The sequence below is a fragment of the Stegodyphus dumicola genome, chromosome 2 (genome assembly GCF_044657685.1).
Source record: "Stegodyphus dumicola isolate Sdum_Otavi_A_Nest chromosome 2, ASM4465768v1".
Taxonomy (NCBI): domain Eukaryota; kingdom Metazoa; phylum Arthropoda; class Arachnida; order Araneae; family Eresidae; genus Stegodyphus; species Stegodyphus dumicola.
In genome coordinates, this window is record NC_140769.1 from 1,483,406 (window position 1) to 1,508,184 (window position 24,779).

The window sequence follows — 24,779 nt, forward strand, 5'->3', positions numbered from 1 at the left end:
AGGCTCTGTCGTAATCACATTGTAGAGACATTAGGCATATTTTGGAGGCTAGAGAGATGAAAAATTAGCAACGTCTTCGCCATGAATCGAATCACGGACCTCTGAAATACCGGCCCAGTGTGCAGAACGACTAGACCACGAAGGCACGCTAGGAAAGTGGGAGAAATACCTTATATACACCCCTTTTTAAACGGCGACTGGGGGTTTTTTTAGGGGACCCAATCGCTAAATTCTGAGTGAGGAGAATTCATAGTCCAACAGCCTTTTAGTTCGGGCGCCACTGTAGAGACATTAGGTATTTTTTGGAGGCTGAAGAGATGAAAAATTAGCAAGGCCTTCGTCGGGAATCGAACCACGGACCTCTGGAATACCGGCCCAGTGTGCAGAACCACTACACCATGAAGGCACCCTAGGAAAGTGAGAGAAATACCTTATAACATAAACCAAACAAACCTAGATAAAACATTAAAAAAACTTGGCTAGATTTGAAACGCTGCATACTCTTATAAGGTATTTCTCCCGCCTTCTCAGCATGCTTTCGTGATGTAATGGTCTGCACACTCGGCGCGTATTCGAGAGGTTCGAGTCTCGGCGAAGTCATTGCATATATTTCATGTCTCCTGCTTTAAAATAACCTAATGACTCTATACTCTTACTATACGCCCTTATTATAGGCTTGCGGGACGCGATTCTGCGTTATGTTACTTTTCTCAATTTAATATATCCAATGCGAACATTTAAATTACATGCCGTACGCTGCAGAGCGTCGGCCGCATTCCGATACTTCTCAGCCCACCAGCGGCCGAGCGGTAAAGACGGTGAACACTGGTAGTTCGGTTTGAGGTTCGAATCCCGCAAATGGGCTGGCTGCATGGGCGTTTTCGTGGTTTTCCCCATGTGTAACGTGTATACGAGCCAGTTTCCCTTAGAAAGTCCTCCACGAAAGGCATCCCTCCCTTTAGGCAGATAGCCCTCGTGTGCTTTGCCATAATTAAATATACCATACCATACCACCGATACTTCTCAAGACTGTTTGAAAATTCATTCATTAAACATCGCTTAGAACATCAAACCCTAAGTTTTAAAAATTCTGCTTATTATCGATAATGCTCTAGGACAGCGTTTCTTAAACTGTGGGTCGCCAAAAATTTAGCAGTTTTGATATTTCTTTAACTTATAATAATAATTTTACAGTTACCAAGTATTTTTACACAATGTATTTGAAAATAGATAAAGATAAGAAAAAAAGTACAGACAAAGAAAAACTTTATCTTTCTTTTTATAATAGAAACGTTCATTTTACTTGCTTTGCAAGTCCCGCTGTCATTTCGTCTGTTAGTTATTTCAATATCTTACGTCTTAAAATTAGAAATTAAAGTTAATGACCTAAAACTGCAATATTATATTACAGTGCAAGTGAAAAATTCACAGTTTCACACACACGTGTGTCGAATTTGCGCAATGCTTATGGGGCCCATAAAATTTTCGTAAATATTATGGGGTTCTGCTGGTCGCGAAAGAATCTCGGTGATCAAAAGGGGTGGCGACTGGAAAAAGTTTAAGAAACCCCGCTCTAGGATAAAAACACAGATGTACTCAGAGCATTGCATTCAAATGTACCGTTACTTCCACTTCCTCAATCCAACCAATAGATCAAGGAATCGTAAAACATTCAGATATAATCCCGATAATTCAGATATAATCAGATACGTGATATAATAGAATCGTAAAACATTCTATTATATCACGTATGTTTACATCTCTGCAAATATGCACTAGGCGAAGGAAAACACGACGCGCTAGTAGCATTTTGGAAGAAATTCAGCATAAGATATTGCACAGAAATGATCAATCTCACATGGGAACAGGTGATTTCATCAGCAGTGAATGAAACAATTTTAATGGATTTTCATCCATCAAAAATTAAGTCAAAGAAATCGCACAAATTGCAAAGGACTTTAAGGGGGCTCATACACCTTAAACCCCTTATGATCTTCGAATATGTGACTGTTGCAAGAATTTTGATATTATATTTATTTCAAAAACAATTACTTCCAACTTTTTGCAGCTGACTACATAATATAGTTGCTTTGGAAACTAGTAACCAGAACGTTTGTGTTGCCACAAATATTTTTGCAATTTAAGCCACTTTGTGACAAAAGTTTTCGTCATGTTTCCACCTTGCGCGCCCGATATTTTAAAAATGGCTAATGGTCCATACTTGAAATTTGATGGAATTCTTTATATGGGTAGTATTTTCTAACTGAACCTAAAAGCTAATGAAACCATATATATTAAATATAGAACTGAATTACGCAACAGAATTTTTTAAACTGTGCGCGCAAGGTGGAAACATGACGAAAAATTTTGTCACGAAGAGGATTAAATTATAAAAATATTTGTGGCAACAGAAAACTTTCTGATTACCATTTCAAAAAGCAGCTATATTATGTAGTCAGCTGTAAAAGGTTGGAAGTAATTGCTATTAAAATAAATAAGTTATCACAATTCTTGCAACAGTCACATACTCGAAGATCTTATGGTTTTTAAGGTGTATGAGTCCCTTTAAGATATGGAAGGAGGAGAAATCAATCGAGGGGACAGTTGCGAAATGATATATGAAGAATTGGATGATATGACCAGCGGACGGTGAAAGCAGTGATACTGAAGAAGAGAAAGAAACGTAACAACGTACAAGAAGTCGGTAGTCATTAGGTTATTTTGATGGCCGGAGACGTGAAAAATGGGCAATGTCCTCGCCGGGACATGGACCTCTCGAATACACGCCGAGTGTGCTACCGTTACACTATGGAGGCATGCAGAAAGGAAGGAGAAAATACGTTATTAAGTTCCCCCTTTTAAAAGGCGACTGGGGATAAGGGGTCCCACTCGCCAAATCCTGATGGTGAAGAATCATCATTCACCACCTTTAGGTAGAGTCATTAGATTATTTTTTTTTATACGGGAGACGTGAAAAATGCGCAATGTCCTCGCCGGGACTCGAACCTGGACCGGTCGAATAGATACTGAGTGTACTACCGTTACACCAGGAAAGCATACAGAAAGAAGGGAGAGAATAGTTATACGAATTATTATTAAAAAAGTCACAGGAATTGCCTGGTTTTGTGATGGAGATTAACCCAGATGAAGAAACAGCAGGATAATTTATGACAGGAATTGAAAAATTTTGCTCTCTGTAACAAGATCATCACTGTGAGACTAAAAAACAGATATTTAAATACAATTAAAAAACAGATATTTAAATACAATTAAAAAACTGCTTTTATACAGTAAATTTTTATATAAAATGGGTATGATAATTAATGGACTGAAATGAAAAAAAAAAAATATTTATCATAACAGGTACAGGTAGAAGCTAGGCCAGCACCTCCGTAGTACCACACAAAAGCCTGGGGAGCCTAATAAACGAAATCTTTTAATTTAGCTACACTGTCAAATGTTTAAGCATATCTTTTGAAATTTTTGGTCGGCTCTTCACGTTTTTATTATTCGTGACATAGAATTGTACACGAATTATGTTAATAGAGACGACATTTAATCTATAAAATATAGCATGAACTGTTTTCCCCCTTTAAGTGCATTAATTATCATATTCATAATTAAGACACAATAACACGCCGAATAAATACTAATTCAGAAGTCAAACAACAAAAATCAGCGTTATACCTACAAAATTTTCACAGAATGTAATGTGAAAATTTTGTAGGTATAACGCTGATTTTTGTTGTTTGACTTCTGAATTAGTATCATATTCATATTGAATTAAAACTTACTGTATAATTGTTTTTTTTGGGGGGGTATTTTACTTATATTGCATGTGCGGAGAAAGAAACGAAAATGCCGTCCGGATATTGAGAAATTGCTTTAAAGCTCAAATCACCTAAAAAGCGTCGGAGGTCAAACGTCCCCGCAATCGGAAGATCAGCTTATAATAATCATTAACAAATTAAACAAAATAAATAAATAACAAACAAAATAAATAAAATTTTGATTCAAATAATGGCATTCAGAAGCAAATTCTGAGCTTTTAAATTTCTAAACTAATCCGGATTCAAACTAATCTAGGATAATCGTTTAACAGCTTTAAAGTAGAACTTAACTATCAGTTTTCAAGACCTTAATCTTTTAGTGTTTCGATACCAGCCCGAATGCGGCCCAAATTGCAAAATCTTCGTGATATCTCGTGAAAATAATTTGCACTGACAAGAGAATGACAGCAAAGCAACAACAGTAACCGATACCTGAATCGGAACAAATGTGAAATATGACAGTTCCGTTATATGACATACAAAAGAAACCCAAACAAATACTTCACACTTAAGCACTTCAGTTTTTCACTGTCATATGGCTCGGATCTTTATCCTGTTTGTACAATATTTTCTAAACTAACCCCTATTTGACGTTCACGGTGTTTAAAATTCGCTATCGTAATCCAAACTATTTGTTTTAAATGATGAAAATATTAATGATTTGGCAATTTCAAATTCGGGAGGAGGGGAAACTGAATTTTTAATGCCGTCTCCCGGTTCCTAAACCTATATTCAGGAAAGATTTATAGTCCTTACGACAGCTATCGCCTCTCGAAAATACAGAAAGGCTGAAATGGCACGACAAAAAGATTCGCTTCATTTTAGAATACAGGTAGCACTCACACAACACGGTTTCGCTCTCACATTGGTAAGAAAATTGCCGAAGTCTTCACATATACTATTCCAAACAGGTTTCATTCTAGCACGTTAGTGAATATGCGAGAAACTGCTTATAGCACTTTATGCATGTACATATTACGATAATGTGTTTCAGACGTTCCGTTTGGTAGACTGCATAAATTATCTAATTGTGATTTTGGAGAAAACTTTTTTTTTTAAATTTTTGGTACGTGTTACTAATTTGCTTTTTCAGTCTTTGTTAGTCTCGTATAACGCGATTTCATACAACACGGTATTTTCTAGGAACCTATTTACTGTGTTATAGAAGGGATAGCTGTACAAATATTATGACCTCAGGGGGTTTTTACCACTCACTGACAGCGAACATAATTCATGCATGGTCGAAAATTCACTCTGAATAGCAGAGCAGCATTGGAAGATGAAAAAGGCTAAAATGGCACACTTTGCAAGAAAGCTTTAACTGGGAAAGCCTGAAATGGGACGCAACCTGCATTACTTGGATATATCGTATTGGTTCGAACAATAAAATGCCATTTTCCAGAGTACTTATGTCTTATTTCAGGCTCTCTCATATGAGGCTTATTTAAAAATCGTGGCATTTCAGTCTCTCTTGATAGCATTTTCATTCAATGCCAACGTAAAATCCGAAAGCGCATAGAAGGTCACGTGATGGTGAAATATGTCTAAGGTGATGTCAGCACGACTCTTCAACGTTAAAACTAGTTTAGGTACTGTTTAGATAAAAAAAAAGCACTACTTAATGACATGGTGATTACATCTTATACATAAAACAAAATGTTTTTAAAATTTGATCACCATTTATTATTATTATTTTGAAATAGGATCATGTCGATTTTTAAACATGAATCGCGGCTAAAATATTTTCAGAATTCTGCATCTTGAAAAATACAATGCTCCAAGGAAACGCGAAATTCGTTAATAATACTACTTATGACAGTTTTTAACAAAATAAATTTATTCAATAGATAAAACAGAATATTCTATTTCTATTCTTTTACAGATCTTTAAAAAAGTGACTTTCATCGAAGAGGAGAATATTAAGCCGTATATAGAAAAATGATTTTTTTTATAATCATCTGTCGAACGGAGTTACTGTACTGTATTAAATCAAATTATATGTTTCCCCCCCCCATGGGCTAGAAATAAAAATTCTTTATGCACCTTACGAAGCAAGGTTCGGGTGCTTTTGTGTCTCTTTCTTCTTTTTCTCCTTCCTTCTTTCGCTTATAATTTATTCCGGAATAACGTTAACTACACGAATTTTCCCCCTCCAATGCTTTCTCATCATTTATAAAGAAAGGTTAAAAGCTAAACTTGTACGATTTTCGATGTTCGTCCAGGGAAAAAAAAAAAAAAAAAAAAGAGGCCTGAAATGATGCGCTTTTTGTTGCCTCCTCCAGAAAGCCTCAATTGGGAAAGCCCGAAATGGCTCATTACATATCACGTGAATACATCACAACAGATCTAATTCGAAACATCTATCCAATCACGTTAAGACAAATAAACTAATCACTGTCACCAAGAGATGTACAAGATACTCACCTTAGCCTGGAAATAGATGAAGAGACACCGAAGTCAACTCGCTTTTGTTTGGGCAGTAATCTCACGGAAGAAGAGAAGTCGTCCCATAATGACGCAAGCTTCGTTAGGATGCGCCGCTATGACACCCAACAGCAACATCAAAGAAGGACAAGATCCAGAAAAACAGGATTCCCAGTCCAAAAACTGAAATAATTCGGAAACGCAAGCTGTGCTTCTTTCTCGTTGGAAGGCGTGAGAAGAATACCAGAAATCTCGTCAAGGAGGTGGCTTTGATGATGAAATTACGAAACAGAGACCGAAAAAACTCTTACCGGGAAGAGTTATGATCACAACTATAATTGCCGATTTGTCAATAAAAACGGAACCACGATCAGTTAGTTCATCGAGAACAGGAACAACTTATTGACACTGGTGGGTTTACAGCTTCAAGAGATTTTCAAGTGACTGACAGGTGCCATAAATCTCATGGTTAAAGTGGCGGCTGAGATAAATTTTGCTGGCACCTTACCTAACAGCAAAATAAGCAGTATTTATTCACAACCTAGCGGAACTACCCAATGCCAGTTTGAGAGCAATGCATCTAACGTTAGAGAGAACGATACCGCTGTATTAATAACGATGCAAAAAATACCATTAATAGTCACACATTTTGCAATCTGATGCGATATGGAACCCACATAAAAAATTTCGATACGAAAAGAAACTAATTCTCTCTCATTACATTAGAAACAATGGCAAGCAGTTTTGAATGATTTCCGTCTTTCTAATCAAAAAGTCGTAAAAGCTCAAGTTTCATCCCATATTTCACCTATATTCAATTTTAGTCGATTCAATGTGGCAAAAAAATTATCATAATGATCACGCGAATAAACAAACACGCACACAAACAGACACTGTACTGTATAGATTTTGTACAACTTACAAATTTTTGATTAACAAACTCTAAGATTTGAAAGCGAGCAGTTCGCAACACTTTTCGAAATAAAGCATTTTTATCTGCAACGCGCGAGACTGTTGCCACTCCGAAAAATGAATGCGAAAATGAGCGCTTTCAGAGTTTTTTAAATTAGTATTTAAGCTGATTAAAGTCGTACGAAGATGGGAATAGTCGAAATGGCTTCCCACGAATTTTTGGAATCGGGAATAATGTATTTAATGTTTGGCAATACTATTTTTATTTCATCGTAAAACTTAGAAATTTTTTATTAACAAACTCTAGGATTTGACAGTGAGCAGTGGCAACAACTTTCGAAATAAAGCAGATTTTCATCTCCAGCGTGCGAGACTTGCAATTCGGAAAAAGGAGGGCAAAAATGATCGTTTTTTCAAGTTTTTAATTAATACCTCTCATTTTAGCTACTTTTTGGGGGGTGAGGGAAGTGGACCTCGACCTTTTCAAGATCCAGAAAAGAATCGTAGAAAGTTTAAACTAAATACCTAACACTCAATAAAAGGCTGACCGCACCCCACTTTTTCCTGAATTGCTTTTACTGCATTTTAGAGAGTGCCGGCTTACTTGTTATTATCTCGAGACATCGTTCTGTCATCCAAGCCCACCAGAGAGCGAGCGGTCAAGTCGCTGAACACTGGTAATTCGGTCCGGGGTTCGAGTCCCGGTAAACGGCTAACTGCATGGGTGTTTTCATGGTTTTCCCCATGTGCAACGTGTATACAAGACAGTCTTCGTTAGAAAAGTCCTCCACGAAGGCATCCCTCCCCTTACCGTGCGAGTGCTTTGCCGTAATCAAATGCAATAAATGTTTGCCATTGAAGACATTTTTCGTTTGGAAAATGTGATCACGATCTATGAACATTTGTGAACCAAAGTTCCACTGTATTTCAAATGAACACCCCCCACTGTCTCATAATTGAAACATAAATACATATTAATGCGTCCGTAATAGATTGAATGCACACAAGTCCAATGACAGGGTGATAAAATTTATTTTAGCACAAGAAACACTTCAGAGTTCCGGAAGTTTCCACAAAAACTCTTCACAGTATCACAAGAGTACAAACTAAGACAGTGTAAAGCGCAGCTAACCCGGAGATATCTCAGTACTCCGAACTCAAGCTCAGCTAAAACCTACAAACAACAGAGAGCAGATGCTCTCTCCGTCTTATACAGTTTTCACCCGACCGTTGCCTAGTACTTCTTAAAATTACTGAAAGGCATATGAGGGTCGGGTACAGTTACAGTTGCACATGAAATCAGTTACAGTTACTCAATTACAATATACGTATTATGATAATGCATGTATAAGGTATTTCCCCCACTTTCCTAGCGTGCCTTCGTGGTGTAGTGGTTCTGCACGCTGGGCCGGTATCCAGAGGTCCGTGGTTCGATTCCCCGCGAAGGCAGTTGTTAATTTTTCATCTCTTTGGCTTTTCCGATACCTAATGTCTCTACACATGGACCGGACCCAAATAACATCCAATGGCGACTTTTGGCGTTTTCTCGCGAAATTTGGTGACAAAAATTAATCTATCGTCAAATAAGCGAGATAGCCATTTACTCAATGCTAAACTTGCCCCTGTGTTCTTACTTTTCCGGCAGAGCATCGTCTCTCTAGACTTTCATGTGGCATTAGACAGAAAAATATAACAATTTTATAAATAATTGCTCTTATACGAAATTCGTAACAATATTTTAACAATGCGTACGGTTCTGCAGTAACTGGCAGCCGAAGTCCTGCTAGGCAGATAGTAGCTAGATATCGCTGAATCTTCAACAAACCACAGAAACGTTGCAACAACATTTTTATTTAGTCTTACATTGAAGAGAACTGGCATTGCTCGTGCTAGAACGAAATTCCACTACTTTGCGAGTATTTAAATTAATATAACAGAGCGTTAGATTTCAATGTATGTAACGTACATTGACAGTCTACACATATAATAACCTTCTAGGCTGACTCGAGATACTTATCACCGCGTATTTTTTAAAACCTCGGCTCGCAGAACGCTAAAGCCGGAACACGAATTGAAGCAGAGCTGGAGAGAATAAGCGTAAGAGGCGCTGTCAGAGGCTCTCATCTAAGCATTCAGAACCCTCAGCTTAAATACACACAGTTAATTTTGCATTCTGGCGAAGAATACGGGAAAAGAAGTACAGTATTGGGTCAAATCCATAATAGTAATTCCTTAGTTAACATAAAATTCCTTACAAATGTTCACAAGCAATCGATTTGTGTGGCATAGTAATAAGTTGCGACACCGCTGGCCAGAAGATGATTGTTAAGTACCATGTTCACTAATCAATTTATATTTTCGCTCTAGTTAAAGATTTCTCTGAAAACGAATAAAAAATGAACAACAGAATATTCAAGGTTTCTAAATTCGGGAAAAAAGTATATAGGACATTCTAAGTGAATCTTTGACCTTTCCCTATCCTTCCAACAGTAGCCAAAAGGATAAAATCACTGAGAATACAACACGATTTCGAATCCTGAGGACTGTCTGCATGGGTGTTTATATCACATGTTATGCACATAACGAGCCAATATCCAATAGAAAATCCTCCTCGTCCCTCAGGTAAATAAACAATCTTCGTCGCGTCGATCCTATGCATGGTCAATTTTATGCTGTGTCCATCTCATGCAGGGACGGTTTAAGAAATTTAGAGGCCCTAAGGACACCAAAGATTTTCGTGCTTCCACGTATTGTTTATGCTAGTTAGTTCTTCATTCCTTCTTTCTCTGGATTTTGGTCAAGCTGAACCCTGCATTCCATGGTTAATCGGCAGAGGGAAATTTTTTGGTACCCCTTTTAATACCTCAGAACCTATTTTTTATGGTCCCCTTGACGCCCTAAGCACGTGCTTATATTGCTTAATGGTCAATCCCGTCCTGATCGTATGAAAACTCCTATTTATGTTATTCAAAATGGGCGCTGCCCGAAATTACACAGCACCCAGACGACAAACAATCTTGTAGGTGCAAAGAAATTTCGGAAGTATATTATTATTACTACTTTTATTATTATTATTATCATTATTATTATGCAAAATTACGACACCAAACGACTTCACGCTCGAAAGAGCCGCCGACACAAATAATCTTTTCAAGGCAATTCCTGTGACGGATTAATATATTCCTCGTAATCACCCCGGTACCGCGGTTGTGAGTTTTATCGAACAGATCTGTGTGAAACGTCTGTTTCCTGGTCAACCATCAAGCAGAAAAGGAATAAAAAAAGAAATTTTCGAATATGCTGCAAATACCAAGAAGTCATTTGTATTCGACGCATATGTGACATAACCCATTTTATTAACAGTTGTTTTCAATGATCAAGACTTTGCCGTCATTTTCTGAAGTCCTTTTTAAAGAAAAAAGTTACAGAATCAGGCTGTGAACACTTTTTTTTTTTTTAACAGTAACGAAGGAGTCTTCACAACAGCGTCGGAATACACCTGTAATGCAAGCAAAGAGTTTTGTGGCACAAACAAACATAATGCATATCCTAATGTATAATAACTTCTTTGTAGTCTATCTCTCCTTGATGCTTTAATTGCTTATTTTGTTCGATGGTTAATCTAGCTCCGATTTGCACGTATGCTTTGGCCTTGTTCCGAATGCCACTCGACAATTTTCTTGACCTTATTCAGTTCTGGAGAGTTTATCAAATACCTTCGGAACTCGAGCTTATTCGTGGTCTAACACCATAATATGCTTGTATGACTTCGGTAAAGGCAATCAGAGTCAATAATCACCTTCCCATATGGACAGTAAAATACGAATATTATTTCGATGGTTTCTCAGGACCATTACTTAGCCATGTACTATATTATTTCTCAGGACCATGTACGGCTAAACATACGTAATTTTTTTTTCCCCTAATGGCAGGCCCAAAACATCCACAGATGCTGGCAACTACTAACGCCAGAAGCGGTGGTCACTTTATTATGGAGGCACCTAATAGGTGGGCCACCTTTGCTTCTTATGACAGAACGGACAAATACAACCATGTCTTCTCTGGCATTTCAACCTAGACCCTTCGGCACGGCAATCAGAGTCATTAAAAACCTTCCCTTCATGGACAGTAAAATACGAATATTATTTCGATGGTTTCTCAGGACCATGTACGGCTAAACATACATAATTTTTTTCCCCAAATGGCAGGCCCAAACCGTCCACAGACGCTGGCAACTACTAACGCCAGAAGCGGTGGTCACTTTATTACGGATGCAACTAACAGGTGGGCCACCTTTGCCTCTTATGACGGAACGGACAAATACAACCATGTCTTCTCTGGGATTTGAACCCGGGCTTTCTAGTATAGCAGTATAGCGACATACATAAATACATGACTAATCATATGAAATGTTTATGTAGGGGTAATCTGAGGCATGAATAACATTGTGTGGGTTCCATAGTTTGATCATATGTAAATCTACAGCTAATCGTACGTAAATATTTGGGTAGGGGTTCCATAACTCAGAATCAGTTTTTCAAAAGATTCTATACATTCATCACAAGAAACATTTATGTGAGAGGGGATTTTCCGAAACATGAATATTATTTAAAGGGTTCCGTAAAGGTAAAACGAGAAATGCTGGTTTAAACTTGAAGTAATTTATGCAACTTTAAAATTCTTCTTTCTTTACTTAAAATACAATTATGGAGATTTATGAAAAAACAAAACGTTAACTATAGTATTATACAAGACTATATAATAAAATATTTTAATATACCACATTTTTCTTTTTTAATTTTTATGTTGCGGATTTTTTTTTTTAAGTCGTATTACACCGAAATATCACGGGTTTATTCCACATATTGTAGAAAATGGCTAACGACGCGTTTGGAAGCGAGAGGGAAGCAAGACAATAATCCTTTCAGTTCACAAATACCGCCCCCCCCCCCAAAAAAAAAGGAAAAAAGAAAAACGTATTCAATTAAGTTTCGGGAAATGGGATACATCCTTGCAGTTGCTTGGCACAGAAGGCTAACGGCAAGCTCCGTGAGGAACACTTTTTTTTTATTTTTTTCCATTCCCTTTGCAAGCGATTTGAATGAAACTGTTCGCTGATACGGAACGGTGTCGATGCAAAAAGAATTAAGCAGCAGAGACGTTCGAGGTAGGGATCGTACGAGAGGGGGAGGTGGGAAAATAAATACGCTTAACGGTATTTCGGAAGTGAATTGGAAGGAAAAAGAGTTCCTTGTATCGTCGTTTCCTAATGTTCGAAGAGAGGACATGCTCAAGTGGAATTTTACACCTTAATTACTTCATTGAAAAGACAAAATCGTCAATCGAACTGTCCACAAACAGGATTCTGTGAACTGTTTCTTTCTTTTTTTTTTTTCTTTTTTTTTTTTTTTAAAGGTTTAAGTGAAGCCAAACCGTTATTTGGAATACACATTTCGTTCAGCTAGTTAAATTAAAGCCAAACATTTCCTGATGAAACACGTGACTATGAAGTTCTGTTCAAACTTTCCTCGCTGCGGATACACTAAAAAATTAATACCTCTTAAAAAAAAAAAAAAAAAAAAAAAAAAAAAAACGCGGCCTAATTACGAAGTTTAATTACCGAAATCTATTTTGTCCATTTAATTTACCTGATAGTTAGTATGCTTTTATAACACAGATATTGATTGTGTCCATGGAGGTGCCAGGTTTAAAACATACCGAGTTAAAAGAGAATCAACTGAGAAGAGAAACACACCAAGATCTTAAAAATCCGAAAAGAAAAAAAAAAAAAAAAAAAAAAAAAAACTTGTGTTTACGGTAGATTTTGCCTGAAACTCTTATCGATTTAGAAGGAGAACAGCAATAAAAATCTCCAAAAAAAGGGAGAAACTACAATCGTATTTATGCCCAAAACTAAAAATGCAGGAAAATAAAACAAGCGTAGCGGCACCTGTCTACGGAAATAGTAAAGAAACTTGAAAAATTAAAACATTAGAATTTTGAAATCATAGGAAGGACTGAATGAGAATTAATGTCATATGGATGTTTGTACGCGTATAGTGTCTGCGCGACATGGAAGCACTTCAAATAAATAGCCAGCTGGAATTTTTAAATCATAGGAAGTACTGAATTAGAATTAATGTCATATGGATGTTTGTACGCGTATAGTGTCTGCGCGACATGGAAGCACTTCAAATACACAGCCAGCTCAAAGCCCTCTGGAGAGGTTGCTGGCAGGTCAAGAGGGGTGGCAGACCCTTTAAGAGAGAACTCTCTTAAAACTGGGGAAGCTTCCGGCCAATTCACCAACTGAAGAAGCTTTCCGGATTCCAGCTATGATCAGCTTTCGAAGATTTATCTATTTCCTCTTTTCTGACGTAAGATTCGTGTTCCTTGGCGAAATTTTACAGCTCTTTTTAACTTGCCCGATATATCTAAAATACACTGACAAGATACGCTATAAATTCTGCAAGAACTGAAGTCATAGATGGAATTTTTAAGAATCGAAAAATGCATTTTATTGATAGGTGAGAAAACTACTTGAAAATTAAAACTTCTGGAGAATCCCTACAATTCTGTAACTGATAGAAGGTTGAAAACGAATGACGACAAGCTTATTAATGTTATTTGTAACAACGAAATGTCTTCTTCGATGGCAAGATGAAAATGGTTTAAAAGCTTTCTAATGATCATAGAAGAAAATACTCTGTCAATGGCAACTGATTTCAAATACTTGAATTCATAAGAAAATAAAGATTCTGATGAGTAAACTAAGCTTCTGAGAGCGCAATATACATAAGGGTAAAAAGAAGCCTTTTTTTTTTTTTTGTTTTTGTTTTTTTGTTTAGCTGCGTGCTTAGTATAAGGAGGCAAACAAACCGGAAAAGGTTATATTGGGTTGTCTAAAAAATATTGAGCATTTGGAGGTCATAATTGAGAATACATCTATTCTTATTAGAAAATAACGTAATGAAACCACATATACACCATTTTGCTTGATAACCTTCCGTCATTTTTCCGGAAGCATGATTGTGTGGGAGGGATATTAAATACTAAGGATTACAGGTATGCTTTTTTTGTAAGATTGTAGAAATATTAGGTATTGTTTGAAAGCAGGAGAGATGAAAAATGAGCAATGTCCTCGCCGGGACTCGAACCACGAAACTCTCGACTACGAGCGTCGAGCGTGCTGACCACTACACTACGAAGGTATGCTAAGAAGGCAGGAGAAATACCTTATATACTCCCCTCTTTTAAAGGGTGACTGGGGATTAGGGGCCCCAATCGCGAAATCCTGGTGGTGGAGAATCATCATCCACTACCTTGTTTACTTCGGGCGCCTCTGTAGAGACATTAGGTATTTTTTGAAAGCAGAAGAGATGAAAAATGAGCAGTGCCCTAGCCGGGACTCGAACCACTGACCTCTCGAATACCCCGTGCTGTGGATGCACGTGATAAATTTTAAGAGAAAGCTACGCCGAAAAAGTAAAAGAGCACATGCATATAACATTGAATAAATGGATATCTCTTTTATTTGTATTGAAATTGTACAAATGTAATTGACTACTGTGTTAGCTGTAACCGTAATTCCATCGTCTTGTTGGTTTCCACAAATCTCCAGAAGCAAAAAAATTACTAGAACTCTTGAGCGCCTGATTGAAAGCTTTTAAGAGCCGGATAGAAACAGCTCGGTTGTTTAGTTAGCTGCTGTTGTTATTGTTTAATGTTCAGCGAGAGATCGGATTAGCTTTCCCTTTGCATTGCGTTGTATTTTACCGCTTTTAGTAGTTGGCAAGTATACCTACTGATTGTATTGCGTGACATTGTGATATCGCATGAATATCTCTGAGGAAAAAATCCAGCGTTTTGTTGTATTACTTGTGATCAGAATAAATTTTATTAACCTTTTATCGGACTTGTGCATTCAATCTATTGTATAACGAACCCGTGCGCACGCAACAATATTTTGCTAAGCAGATAATTTATTCATACAAACTAATGATAAAACAGCGAATAATAGCAAATAAATCCATTCTATTGGGTCATATACAGAGTCTGCGAGAGGTTTTTTTTTGGGGGGGGGCACTAGATGATGCTGGTTGCCTCTATATCCGGCAAAACTCACCCGATTGTCTCAAACGGACGTGCGCTTAAAAGGTTACATTCAGCTTCCACTGTTTGTGAAAATAATTTTCTAATTCGTTTCTTGTGTAAAAAGTTATACTGATTTGAAAATGAGTGAAATATCTGAAGAAATACGTTATGTGATGCTTTTTTACTATAAAAAAGGTAAAAAGGCTGCAAAAACATGCCGAAAAATGTGTGAAGTGTATGTATGGTGAGAATGGTGTGAGTGAACGAAAGACTTAGGAGTGGTTTGCTCGATTCCGTTCCGGAAATTTCGATATCAAAGATGCACCTCGCTCTGGTCGGCCAGTCAATGAAAAAGTCGATGAAATTTTGCAACTGGTGGAGCAAGACCGGTAAACAAAAAAATTGTATTAACATCGAGTGTCATCCACTACAAGTTAAAAAAAATGTTTTTGAAGAGTGGATGCATAAAAAGTATTCTATTAAAGACTGAAAAAGATTAATTAATAATTAATTAAATAGAAAAATTTTAGGTAAATTCCTACTTAGGTCAACAAAGAAAGATTTTAAAAATACAAAAAAAAATTATTTTTTTCTTTAATTAAAAATTTTTAATATGTGAAAAAACTGTTAACAGCAAATATCATCCACTACAAGTTTAAAAAAAAGGCATTTGAGCTTGAGTAAGTGAATAAAAAGTATTTTATTAACGATTGAAAATTTGAACAAGATATAGGGAGAGTGTGAGCTAATGTAGGAATTTAAAAAAAAAGGTTTAGTGCGAGTGACTGTTACAGCAGACTGGCCCGACTGCGAGCTCAACGAGAGCATTAAAAACCTTTAACAAATCTTCTTTGGGACGATCTTTAACATCTGAAACCTTTCAGATAATTTTTAAAAAATATTTATTTATCTTTACACCGCTCTGTTGAATGGACGTATAATAAATAAGATATTAATTTAAATTCCTCATTTAATAAACAAATTGCGATAGAAAATAATTTCACAATATGCATTAAATTGCCTCATTATTTAGTTCTTCGTTCCGTAGAAAAATTCGTAACACCGTGCTCTTTTCTTGCCTTGCAATTTCGGGAAACATTAAGATTACCAAGCAGTGCATACCTAACCTTTACCGTGGCCCGATGCCGTTCGGCTCCTGCGCGGAAACACCATCACGTACAGTTCTCCCTTTAAGGCCGCACGTGCAAGGTTTAATTTCTAATCACGGCTGCACCCAGGCGCAATAAATATTTCACAACGACACCAAATGGCAAAGTAAGCATTTTTTGCAAAAAGTAGGCGGCATTTCTCAGCGTAGCAGCCGACTCTTGCAAAGTGAGGGACGCTGAAGGACAAATGACAGAACTTGCATTGCAAGCAGAAATTAAAATTCGCAACACAGAAGCTACTGGTACTGAAATATCCGAATTTGCTAACCTTTCAGATCATAGATCATATTTTATTACATTCATATACTTGAATTCAGAACTAGGCTACATTCAATTTTAGACAGCCATACAGTAGGCGCCGCTTTAATGTTATCACGTTTGCCCACGGCTATTTTGATAAGATTAACAAAATATGAGAAAAATACGACATGCAACATATTAATAGGTAATTCTCACTGCATTTTAATTAGGAAAATTCAAAATTTTTTTTATAAACTCTTCAAAATGTCTTTAAAGCAGAAGTTCTCATTTATGAACTGTTCATTTCTGGAAATTATTGGACCACAATCTTAATACTCAGAATGCATCCCTCATTCATTGGAAGAGAACACGCTAATGAAAAATTCTGGATTAAGCAAAAAAGCAACCTTAGTTTGTCGTAGATGTTTTTTCAAGGAACTTTTTTCTTTCAAAGGAAAAAGGCGACATTCTACAGAATTTTTTGATGCTCCTTTCGAAGAAAGATTAGTGTCTGATCACCTTCAAATTCGATTATTAAAAGTTATTCAAAATCTAAAATTTGCATCCAAATAAGGTTGCTTTCCCCCCCCTCAATTATTTCTAGATGGTTGACTGAAATCAAAACCAAGCCGCTCGGCAACTTAACACCCGCATAGCCACATTTCTCTCTCACCTGGCAGTTTTCATACTCTATTTTGATCTTATTCGGTGACTTTGGTTTAAAAATATTAGTCTATAATAGTCTAATATTAAACGATTTGTTAATCACAATAATTTCATGTTTTTATGTATAACAACATATAATAAAGCATAATTATAAGCATACGTTTATAGTTTTATACTATCCCAGCACATGAAGGGAAGCGGACTGCATGGTATTTAATGAAAAGAAGTAAGCAAAAGATTTGAATTTTACGATGTCGATATTAAATTAAATAATAAAATTTATTTCTATTGGTTAATCAAAAATTTTTATTCGAATATTTTTCATTACTACAGTAAACTTTTGCCGAATTCGATTTCGCAATATGTGCTTTATCGTAACTGTTTCCTTTTAATTTCTAGCTGGAATTTCATTTATACGTGGTTCAACATTTATTCATCGAATATTGAATGCTTGCTGGCACAGAAATGAATATTGAATGCTCTGGCCAAAAGTTATGAAGAAAGTTTAACCCTTAAATGCATTAATTTCTATTTTTATTTTTAAAGTCAAAAAGGCATTAGGATTGATATGAAATAAAATAGCAAAAATAATATCAAAAAATCTAAACTAAGTTTTCATTCAACATTTTTGGAAAAATATGATTAACTTTTAGAAATTAAAAAAAAAAATACTATGATAGGTAAATGTGTAATAACAATTTTATGTAATAATACATACCTTATAAACTTGTTCGAACAGTTTCGAAACTTTGAATACGTCAAAATAACAACAAAGACAAATGATGCCCACACCTTACACATCAACTTACAATAATGACCGTTACACCGTCAGTGGTGCCACCACACTGAAACTTTCAAAACTATATACGTAAACTGTATGTATCCAATTCGTTACACTATGCAGTAAGCTAAAATTTGTGTTTTGATTTGATTTACACGATTAAATATGAGTATGTTGTCAAACGGCAACTAAATGCATTTAAGGGAAATGGCAACTGTAAGCTTCCAGCTATTGAAAATGGAGCAAGAGAAATCGCATAAATTCAAAAGCAATTGGTGGCGAAAGGTTTTGAGATATGGAAGAAGGAGAAGTCAAAGAATTAAGTGGGAAATTATGAATGAAGAATCGGATCATCTTGTAACACCCGGTGACAGTGAAAGCAATAATAATAAAAAGGATAAAGAGCCTTTAACTTACAAAAAGTTAAACGATTCGTTAAAAAAAGCACAGGAACTGTTCGAATTTGCAATGGCGACTGCCTCAAAAGAATAAAGATCACGATACTTTATGAAGGGCACTAAAAAACTCAACTTATCGTGAAACTTTTGGAAAATTGCATCAGTCAGTGTCCCAAGAACACATCGCCAGCTTTATTTAAAAAAAAAGAACCGTATAGCAAATTTATTAATTTATGGCAGAAATCCTTTCAATTAACACTTGTTTCGTTTTTTCTTTTAATTACAACAATAATTAGTCTGTTTAAATTATATACACTTTCTTAAGATAAATTATACCCAACACATTTTTTCTACAGAGTGTGATTCTGCCGTATATGCAATGTATTACTGACATAACTCAGCGTTAGGCAAGGGTTTACTGCACTGAGTAAAACACTTTTACTTTGCTTTTACCGTTATATAAGTACAAATGTCATAAGCGCTAGACAAGAAATTCTGTAACAAGGATTAATTTTGAAACATCTAATATTGCAACGAATTTTATACATATGTAAATAATTTTAGTGAAATTATATGTGAAATTGCAATATCTTTCGAATAATGTAACATTTAGACTCTGAAGAGACAAGCTCTGTCGAAAAATAAGATTACAGGGACAAGTTCTATGTAACATTGTGGTAAATGGTTATCTTGGCAAACTGGAGAGATGTCTTCAAGTTGGCAACGGTTCTGGCGACTAATTATTTGTCTCCGAATATGACGAGAAATCGCGAAAAGTCGCCGAACTTGGCGACCATTTGCAAACTTTTTGATCCAGTCCCTGTATAACTAATTGGCAGTGTAGCTGAATAACTGCAATTGACCTCTATATGTAACTGTAACCGCATCCGGCCCTTACAAATAACTTTAACCATATATGCCTTCCAGTAATTTCCAGAAATGGAAGATACTAGAGATTTCTCAGCAGAAGGAGGGGGGGGGACTATATAAGGCCGGAGAGAGCATTATCCAAGAGTTTGCAAAGCCAAATATCTTGGCATAATAGTATGACTTTCAACAGCGAATTTAATTGGAAAAATCACATCGAAAATGTTAAGTATAATGCAACAAAAGTCATCAGCTGCCTTTTTCCAATTACTGGAAATTATTCCAAATTAGACTTAAGAAAGAGACATGTCATTTATATCCCAATCGCGCGTCCAGTTCTTATCTATGCTTCGCCGGCTTGAACTACTCTTACCAAAAATTACGTGACGCAATTCTAAGAACTGCGAAGTAAATATCAGCGCATCATTACTAAAGAGGTTATCTATCACACATGGCTACAGTCCCTGCTAGACGGGACTTTTCTGAGAAACGAGATTCGGGTAGCACTGGTTTAAACGGGAGGATTTCTAGAAAAAAAAGAGCCCTGCCTGAAGCGAAGTCCCGCCTAGCTACGGAAACAATGTTGTGGCTACGCGGGATTTTTTCAAACCTCACCGGAAAATGTCTCGGCTGGACCTCAGTTCCGGGTAGAGACAACTAATCAGACGAAAGTTCTGCTTCTGAAGCCTCACGTGATTCCAATCTGAGCGATAATCGATTAGTGTTTGGCGTTCAAGTCTTTGTAGTAAGTGAAAATGGTAACCTAGCTACGTGGGTTTCCTGGAATTGTGCGGGTTCTGAGAATTGTCTCTTTCGACGGCAAGTCCCGCGTAGCCGTAACATAATGTGATTGGGACTTAAAGCACACGTCTACGTGAGCAATCGAAAATTGCAGGAGCACTTCAATATTTAAACTACTGGTAAGTTCCTCAACAAAATCAATGGAAATTTCTACTAAAAAGCTGCTACTTGTAACCATCTCACGAATTTTAACTTGTTTTGAGATGAAATTCTACCAAGAGGATAAAGAATTACGTCCTTATGCTGTACATCTCCCAAAAGATTTAAATTTCCCATTGTGAACTCTACACATGCAGTTCTGTATTTATATATATTGTATATAGTTATTTTTCTGTCTCTGTTCCAATTTCATGTTTGAATTTTGTGTATCTATTTTCATCTCTGCTATGACTTTAATCTCATATTTCAATCCATTAGGACTCATAGTTTGATCTCTCAAATCTTGGAGAAAATGTTCTCCCTTCCACATTTGTTAAATTTTCTCTTCTTGGAATCTCACTTTGTATTTTTATTTGAAGTACCACCTCTAGGGCAACTTTTTGACTGAGCCGGACACATTGCAAAATTCGCAATATGCGGCATAACGTTACTGCTATCGATATAGCTCTCGATGCTACTTCATTCTTTTTTCAGTTGTTGAGTTTGGAGTACTGAGAGATCTTCGTGAGTGCTTCGCCTTTTAGATGTGCTTTTTCATTGCGTTATGTTTAATGTTCTTAGCAGTTTTAAAGTATAACAACTGCTTGTACTCTGTGATACTGAGAACAGCTGTACGAGTATTTCTGTGGAAAGTTCCCGAACAGTAAAATGTTTCTTTTGGTAAAATAAATTTCATTAAGCTATGATCGGTTCTGTCTGCATTCAGTCCATTACGAATTATTTACATATTATTAAATACTTTCCGATTCATACAGATTAAATTTGCCTATGTCTTTTAAGCTAATTCTAATTTATTCCTTATTGAGTTCCAAAAGTGCAAACATGGCTCATCGAGCACCCTGTGAATATCCAGAACGTCTTTCGCCGAGGCTCTAAGAAAAATCCATGTGCAGTTGTTTCAGATATCTTATCAGCTCGCGAAGGTTACATAAGATACTTTTCTTCTTCATCTTCTTCATTTATAACTAACACAAAAAAGAAAGAAGGGGAAAAAAAAAAAAAAAGATTACTGCGATTATTTTTCTTTCTTTTTTTTTTCTTCTTTTTTTTTTCTTTTTTTTTCTTTTTTTTTTTTTTTTTAATTCCAGCTTTTCACTTCACAGGTTTCATAAACTGTTATGTTTGCAACGTGTAATATGCGACTGCATCAAAAATTCGAAATCCTCTTCTACACGACTTTATTTAGCAAGTTCCAACTCACTTCCCTTCTGCCGACTTTCTTGTAAATTTTTTACACATTCTTGATTACGATACTATTCCGTCTACCGGAAAGTTATGTCCGTTTTATGACAACAATTTTCGACATGTAAGCAAATGTTTATTTGCCGTATGTTCGGCTCTCTTTTTTATCACTTAATGTATACATACTGAAGTAGCAAGTTAACTATAAAAAAAGTTAGTCTTAAGTGTGAAGCGATAGTGTACCCACGGCCCCTGATAAAGTTCATTTACGCCACTGTATTTTATACGAATTTCAACAAGGAAGAAATGTTGCAAAAGCATGTAGAAATTTATTGAAAGTGTTCGGTGAAGGTACAGTTTCTGATAAGGCATGCAGAAGATGGTTCGATGAATTAAATCAGAAGAATTTGGATGATCCAGTCGTCATATGCACATCTCTGCTTGCTCCGAACAAAATGAAGCCTTTCATGAACCGGGTAATAACTGGGAATGAAAATTGGATCACCCACGAAAACATCGTAAAGGAAAGGGAATATTGTGAACCCAGAAAACCTAGCTCTCCCACCTCTACACCAAATTTGACACCGAATAAAGAGAATGTTTGTATATGGTGGGGCATTGAAGACTAGTACATTATGAGCTTTATGTACATTATGAACAAAAAGCTCAATTCGGAGAAGTACTGTCAGCAATTAGACAATTTAAAGACAATAGTCCAAAGAAAGAAGCCGGCGATTTTCAACAGGAAGGACATCGTACTGCATCATGATCATGCCAGACTAATGCTGCTTTGGGGACTCGTAAAAACATTGCAGAACTAGGCTGGGAAATTCTGTCACATACACCATATTCCCCGGACTTAGCACCCTCTGACTATCACTTCTTTTTGTCCTTACAAAATTTTTTGAAGGGCAAAAAAAATTCAAAAATGAAGTAGATATCAAACAAGCACCAGATCAATTTTTCGCATCAAAAGTTACATCATTTTTCAAAAATGGTGTATACAAATTGCTCTCACGCTGCCAAGAAGTCATAAATAATAATGGCAATTATATTATTTTAATAAAGTTTATTGACGGTAAGAAAAATTTGTATTTTGTTTTATTCCAAAAACGGACAGAACTTTCCGGTAAACCGTATAATATAATAAAAGACAGCATTTTTACCGAAATTCGAAAAGACTTTCTCTTAAATTAGCGTCGAATCCTTTTTTGCATTATTCGTACTTCTAACTTTCAAGCTTTTTCTCGCTGAAGTTATTCTCGCAGAACTGAGATATAACTCTAATGCATTTATTATTGTTTCTTAAGGAGAGATATGTTATAAAAAATATGAAATTTTGCCCAAATGCGTATTTTATGATAATACTGCAATACTCCGTAGCATTACAGCCAGGGCCGGTTTAAGAATCATAGAAGGTATAAGCCCGGGGTTCTCAATCTTTTTTACCCCAACTACCCTTACCACTGCTAGAAAATCATTCCCCCTCCTTCTTTTTCAAAACTCGAAATATATATAAATATATATTGTTGCGTTTTTCTCTTGACACCAGCTGTTACGTTATTTTCTTCCTTCACGTTCGTACGGGGTTCGAAGATTTGGAGCGAATAACGACGACACTTGATGAAGTATCGAAACACACTTTATTTACCAGTATTGTCAGGACAGCTCCAAAACACTTTTACAATCGTCGAAGATCTGCTATAAACACGCTGGACTAATCAGCGACACGGCCTTCAGGTTATTAGGCTTTCACGGTGGAGACAGCTTCACTGCAAAGCACCAGAGTACAGCTCCCGACTCTGCTTGGTCATTCTCGTAACTCCACGTATTCTCGAGACTCTCCACGCTACAACTCGCGATGCACTCTACGACACACAGAGCACAGAAATAATTCTCAGAAACATTAGAAATAGTTGATGAACGAACTTGTGCTTAACGCTTGCAAACAAGCCAGTGACGACTTTTCCCTTGTTAAAATAATATGAAAATAAATATTTATATTATTGGTTACGTAGGGGTTCGTAATGGATTTAACGCCCACAGAACCGATGATAGCTTGCTAAATTTTATTTTTCGAAAAGGAACACTTTACAGCTCTAGAACTTTCCACAAAAGCATTCGTACAGCTCTTCTTAGTACTACAGCTCACAATCAGTAGTTACACTTCAAACTACTAAGATCGTTAAACACAATGCAATGCAAAGTTCATTTAAAGGCGAAGCACGCACGGAGATCACAATCCTCCGAAGGTAAGCTAAAAGTACTGAACTAAAATCGGAGAACTTCCTCCATCGGGAAGTATTCGGCCTCGTAGGACCCTGACTCCCAAAATAAAATAAATTCCATATAATGGAATGACATCAGTGGAGCTCTGGAGAGAAAGCAGTTGCAGTCACCAATTGGTAGTAGTACTTAAAAATAAATTAAATCATGAGCATGATCTCTTCGGTCTCATACAGTTTTTTTTTTCCTACCCGCCGAGGAGTTTGCAGTACCTTCCGTTTCTCGAAATTACTGGAAGGCATGTACGATTAAAATTATATACTAACGGCCGAACACGGTTACAGTTACATACAGAGATTAATTACAACTATCTAATTACATTATCAATTACAGTTATACAGGGGCCGAACTAAAATGTCGCCTGGTGACTATTTGGCGACACACATTAGTCGCAAAAATCCATCGCCATCTTGGCGATATCTCGCCAATTCATCGAGACAGTCATTTACCTCAATGCTAAGACTTGCCCCTGTAATCTTATTTTTTCGGCAGAGCTTCATCTCTTCATACTTTTCATGTTACATTATACAAAAGATGATACAATTTCACATATAATTTCACTAAAATTATTTACATATATATATAAAATTCGTAACAATATTTTAACAACCAACCATCACATCGAAAATTAAATACGTATTTCATGGAAGAATTCTACAATCTGCGCAATCTCAAAACGCATGTTAACTGTTATTACACTGAAACTCAACATTTAACTAAAGCAACTTGTATGAATCTTAACAATTCGGAAATTAATCAAGTTTAGCGGACCAAATAATCGTCTGCATACTGAATTTTTTTTTTGGGGGGGGGAGAAAAAGAAGAAAAAGGAGATGAAAGCAGAATATTATAATTCACTTTCCTCACTTAACTTAAGGTTATGACGTCATAAATCACTTGAAGATAATCTCAACACCCGACCATTCCCTTCTACACACAGAATCTATCCTCAATACAGAGTCCAGCCATG

The 24,779-nt window shown here is 36.3% G+C and overlaps 1 protein-coding gene across 3 annotated transcripts in view; it reads right to left on the reverse strand.

Moving 5' to 3' along the window:
* The window catches only part of LOC118204059 (uncharacterized), a 126,509-nt gene that overhangs the window by 45,441 nt on the left and 56,289 nt on the right, over positions 1 to 24,779 (reverse strand). The window contains exon 1 of one of the 3 annotated variants that reach the window (XM_085810385.1): positions 6,255 to 6,377. The exons of the other annotated variants lie outside the window; for them this stretch is intronic. The gene's annotated coding sequence lies outside the window, so the exon portion shown is untranslated. Of the gene's footprint in view, positions 1 to 6,254; positions 6,378 to 24,779 lie in introns of those variants that run through there. 3 annotated transcript variants of the gene reach the window in all.